The sequence below is a fragment of the Coenobita brevimanus genome, chromosome 42 (genome assembly GCF_032717465.1).
Source record: "Coenobita brevimanus isolate Jiangsu-jjx chromosome 42, ASM3271746v2, whole genome shotgun sequence".
Taxonomy (NCBI): Eukaryota; Metazoa; Arthropoda; class Malacostraca; order Decapoda; family Coenobitidae; genus Coenobita; species Coenobita brevimanus.
The window spans coordinates 12751138-12757137 of NC_136995.1; positions in this window are offsets into that span (position 1 = coordinate 12751138).

Sequence of the window (6000 nt, forward strand, 5' to 3'; positions counted from 1 at the left end):
GTTAAGTTTGTGACTGAGTTCCCTGCCTGCAAGTTATGTGTGTGTGGAGTTCCATCCTCAGAGTTTTGATTATGTTGGTGTGTCATGATGCCACACATCACTTATAATAATGCCTTACAGGGTTGGTGGTTAACCGTATACCTATTTCATTACTTTATGTACAATAATAAGAATAGGAATAGATATGTATGTTGATGATTTGACATATATACTGCTTTGCACCTGTTTGTGGACCTGCACACTCCATTTATTATGGAGAATAGAATAATGATGATGATGATGCTAATTAAGAATAGGGTTACATTAATAATTATGTCTGAGCTTGTGTACCAAAATCATACTTATCTTGTGTACCAACAAAAGTATGGTACCACTGGGTTTAGACAGTTATGGAAATTAGTATTTTTTCTCAACACAGATGGATTTATTTCGTAGGTAACCCAAGCTGTGTAACATCCTTTATTCTGCAGTTTCATATTTTTAGAGTAATAGTTTGTACCAAGATTAATATTTGCACAAATACCATATGGTTCATCCACAATTAAAAAGTCTAGGTGCCTTTTTTTTTTGGTGGGGGGGGGGAGGGTACAGAGTTATTTAAGATAGATTGCTTCTGGTCTTTCAGGACTGAATGGAATGTGTAGAGAGGAGTGGACAGGATGGACTGGAGTAGTGATAGGTGGATGGACACAACAGAGGAAGTATGCTTTGTGAATATGGATGTTAAAGGTTGGTTGGTAGAAACAATATTTATTATATTCACTACAACTTAGCAGCAATGGGTGATGTGGGTGGAGAGGAGTGGTTAGGATGGATTTGGGTAGTGATGGGTATTAAGGATGCAGGGAGAAGTATGTACACTCAAACCTCGATTTAAGGGATTTTGGATTTAAGGGACTCCATATTCTACCTGACAAACTGACAAGACCATTCAAAAATGATACATAATGTCTAGGTTATACACATTAATATGAGTTTTTATACAGTACTTGCCATTCTGACAGATGCAAGTTTGATCCCAGGCTTGGGAAAGGAACATTTTGGTGATTTTGAGTTACATTAAAACAGACTTTGTTGATCTTTCACAAGGTCCACTCATGTTTAAAAAAATACATAAATAAATAAAAATAATAATAATAAGAAGAATACTGTAACACTAAGATAGGTCAACCATGTACAGTATTATTACACCAGTTTTGAATGAGGTAAGTCTAGCATGTCATTAATGTGGACAGTGGGTATTGGTGCCAAAGTGGTGACATGTGAATGAGTGTCATGTGCATGTAAGAAGACTGCTAGACCATGGTACAGGCTGTTAAGTCTGTGCCCAGAGTCGGGAAGATAAAAATACATGTGTGTGGTGGGGAAGGCAGATAATGGGTGATGAGATTGGGTGGTACAATTACATTCTGCAAAGATGATTGTTGAATAGGGAGTTGCAGTGAGGAGGAGAAGGTGTAAGTGGGAAATTTATCCAATAAGTTCAGTGTAGGGAATGGAGTGGGTAAAAATAGGGTGAGGTTGATGGAAAGGAATGTGTAGGATGGACCGGGATGCTGGTTATTAGGTGAAGGGGCAGGGGGCTGTGTTCAGTGGCATTGGAGGCTTCATAGCACCTCTTTCTTAGCAATTTATTCCGTATATTACACCACAGTATCTTGTATGTCATTGATGCAAAATGTCTTGATGATAAAATGATATAAATAGCATAGATGAAAACGTCAGGGTAAATATGCGGCTAAATTTGTAAGGAAGAGATACTATGAAGGCTCCTTGGCCTATTATGATTGGCAAAGGAGACTTGTAGCACCTGTTCGTAAGTGAATTATTTTGCATATTAGACCTGAACATACCCTCATATTTCAGTATTGACATAGTTTACATCAGTAACATACAAGAAGTTATTGGAGTGTAGCTAATGTGCAAAATAAATTGGTGAGGTAGAAGTGTTACAAAATCTCCAAAGCCATTTAAAATACAATACCAATATACTCTTGTTATGGGTGTTGTAGGTTGGTTGGTGGGGTCATGGTGGTGGTTTAAGATCCCATTCAGTCTGGTGACCTATTTTCTTTTCATTTTGTTATCTCCAGACAATATTGTTCAGCTTTGGAGTGACTTTTTGAACTAGAGAGGTTAGACATAGCCACCATTTACTCCACTACAGTAGGTTTCCCTGCAACTGAATAAAACTGTTTAGGGGTAACAGATAAATACAGCCCAGGTAAAGGAGCTAAATTAAAGTTTTCTCCAAGCGGAACAACAAAAAGAATAAATATGTGGTAGTCATACAAATAATGTCTTATGACATGGTTAGTAAACTAGAGGGGTGGAGAGAGCACAGTGGCACCATGCTTGAAAATTGATTTTGACCTATGACCCTGATTTCTGAAGAATCTTCACTACAATTCAGTCAGTTCCCACTGGCACACACATAGTATGAGCCAGGTTTGATCCAAATGAATGAGGCATTCTGGATATATTTTTTGCACACTGAACTGATCTTGACCTGTGACCTTTTACTTTTATCAGTCTGCCCCAGATTTGAATCACATTTTTCCAGATGCACACAGTTATGTCAGTTTTCATCTATTTTAGTCAGGCATTGAGACATTTTGATAACACATTTATCCATCCATACAAACATATGGTACATAGAAACTAGCTCAGTCATAGTACAGTAGTGATGCCTTCGTCATCACCAAAAAGACAGTTATTGGACTGAATGGGTTCATTTTATTCTCAGCTACTTCCAGGTAATTATAATTTATCCAGTGTAGATGAGGAATCCCTTGTAATGGCAGGGTTCCAAACAATTCTCCATGAAGCGGACCACTGGCTACATTGAGGTCAAACATGACTTTGGTGGTATCCATGAGCACCTGGATGTTATTCACTTGTATTTTTTAAACTTTCACTCAATTTATTCAGTTTATGAGGGTATCTTAGTTCTTGTAGATGTAGCTCCAGGTTCATGTGAAACATGAACCCAGTGAACTGAAGGCAGAAGTTATCCTTCTTCGATAGTTCACCACCTCCCTTCAGGGGATAGGGAAGGATTTGAGGGATATTTGTATAATAGGGCAGCAGAGTTACCTGGCCATACCAGTACTACTGCATGAAAGCATCATACACCAGCATTTATAGCGTAGTGAAGGAGCTAATTAAGGCCACAGTATATCTAACCTCTAAAGTTTGAGAAATCCATCCTGAGCTGCATAAAAATGTCTGGAGATAGCAGTATAAAAATGATATTCTCAGTCTGAAGGGGTTAACATACAGCAAAGGTGTGTGCAGATGCTAATACTCTAAACACCATACACAATACTGAACAGTTGTGACCTATGGATATAGCTAGCTTGCATACCATGTTGCAGAGCTTGTTCAACCATGATGTGGTGGTGGTGGTGGTAATTATTGTTGATCAACCCCAGTCTGCCTGAACGAGCAGACCCGTAAACTACTGGCAAACAACCCCTTGAAGGGCCATCCCATGCTGTGAGCCAATGTACCCCTGCAACTGACTGCCTCCCAACAGTGAGGGGCGGAGAAAAGTAGAGGTTTGGTTCCTGGATGGTCCCCATATTTGCGTTTCCCCACCCGGTTAACGGGGGCTCCACAGCAGGCTCCAATTCACCCTTTAATTTGGTTATATGGTTACCATCCAGCACTGTAAGTAGTTTCGTGGGTTGCAGGAAATCATTAGACATGTCACTCAGTGTAATGCCACCTAAAGTGGAGAGAAGAGTAGTAATAAGTGATGGTAAGGAAAGGGAGAAGTAGGAGGAGGAGAGGTCAGACACTGGGAAGAGGAGAGGTCGGACACTGAGCTATAATGAGAAGGAGGATAGAAATTGGCTGCGCTGCATCAAATGAGTGAATAATGGTCGCCACCACCTGTCACAGGTGCCTGTAACCCAAGGCTCAAATGAATGTGAAACTGGGGGACTGCAAGCTGAAGTTGCCCTCGTCATGATTATGGTTCACTGTCATCTTTTCCGGGGATGGGGAGGGAACTGAGAGACGTGTATTAACAGGCAACAGACCTGATTAGTTACATCTGTACCACCACAAGAAGGCATCTCTCTTCAGCACCAACAGTGAGGAAGGGAATCCAAACACTTTACTATAATTATGAAATAGCTGTGAACATTGATTAGCTTGCATATCATGTTGTTAATTGTGGCCCCAGGCTCATGTCACCTTGAACCCAGTGAGCTGCAGGCTAAACCTGCCCTTCAGAAATCCACCATTTTCTTTTCGAGGGATATGGAGGGAGGTGACAGACGTTTGCATACAGTAACTAGGCAGTGGAGTCTTCGTCTGATTTTTCAGTATTGAAACTTTGCATTCTGTAATGTGGGATGCAGGGTAATCAGATTAACAATCATAGATATGCTTTTCCCGTTGTGAATTGAGTTACAATATGACCATCACTTTTTGTCTGTATAAGAGCATTTAATTTTCCCCTCCGATGACGTGGTTTTCATTTCATTAGTAACTCCATACACATTCATTAAGCTTTGAAACCTTTGAACTGAAGCTGTTAGATACAGGTTTCATTTCTGCCAAACGTCTCAATCTCGAAAGGGTTGACCGCACAAAAATTACCTCCATGTCGCCCTGTTCCCCGCCATTTCAGTGCCCTCCCCGCAGGTCACACTTCCCTCTTGGATACCTCTCTATTCCATAACTTCATCTCATTCTCGGCCTCCCCCTCTTTCTTCTCCTACCTCCACCTCATTCACATACACTCTCTTCGTTAGCCTCTCTCTCTTCATCCTTTCCGCATGGCCAGACCACCTCAGTGTTTTTCTCTTAATGCTTTCTATCACACCCACACCACAACGCTCCTTCACTTCCTCATATGTCAGTCTGTCTCTCAAAGGAACTCCACATGCTCCTCTCAGATAACTTATTTCCACAGCTCTCACTCTTGACTTGCGTCCTTCCAACAAGGTCCAAGCTTCACTTCCACACGTCAGAGTTGGTATCACAATACTATCATGTAGCGACTTTTTTACTTCCCTGCTCAACTCCCTATTTCTTATCGCTGCTTTCAAAGAACCAGCAACCTTTCTTCCTTGTTGCACCTTTTCAGACACTTCATCCTCCAAACTTCCATCCATACTCATCACACTACCCAAGTACTTTAATGCATTCACATTTTCCATTTTCTCTTCAACCTCACTGTACAGTACATTCACTGACTTCATTCCTCTCGAATACTATAACATTACTCTTCCCTACATTCACCTTTAGATTCCGTTTCTTACACACTCTCTCACAAACTCATTCACTAAGCCTTGCAGCTCCCTTTAGTCTTCAGTTAACAATACAGCATCATCTGCAAACAATAGTACAGGAAGCTTCCAAACTCTGCCCACTTTCATTAGAACTGGTCCCACCTTGTACCTCTTTTATAACCCCATCCCTATACAAATTGAACAGTCATGAAGACGACAGATCCCTGTTTCAATCCAACATTCAGATAGAAAAATTTACTTATTTCACTACCCACACGCACTGCAGCCTTAGCACCCTCATACATACTCTTCACGGCATTCAACGTCCCTACATTCCTTGTCTATCCACTCTGTCGTATGCCTTTTCCAGATCGATGAAGGCCGCATACAGCTTCTTTTCCTACCCTAGAAACTTCTCCACTACCCGAGGATGAATATCTGATCTACACAGCCTCTTCCCTTCCCAAAACCTCCCTGTTCTTCTTCAACTAATATCTCTGTTATTTCCCTAACTCTGCCAATAAGTGTCCCACCATATACTTTGCTTATTTCACTACGAAGACAAATGCCCCTTTGATTACTACACACTTTTTTCATTTCCTGTCACTAAAACTAAAATCGTCAGGAGGTTACAAACACAAATCAGCACGTAATTGGACTGAAGGGGTTAAGCATCCAGGTGCGTTCGTTTCCTTCATTATCAACATTTCTAAATGGCAAAAAGTACGAAATGAAACTGATGAGGCGGTAAAAG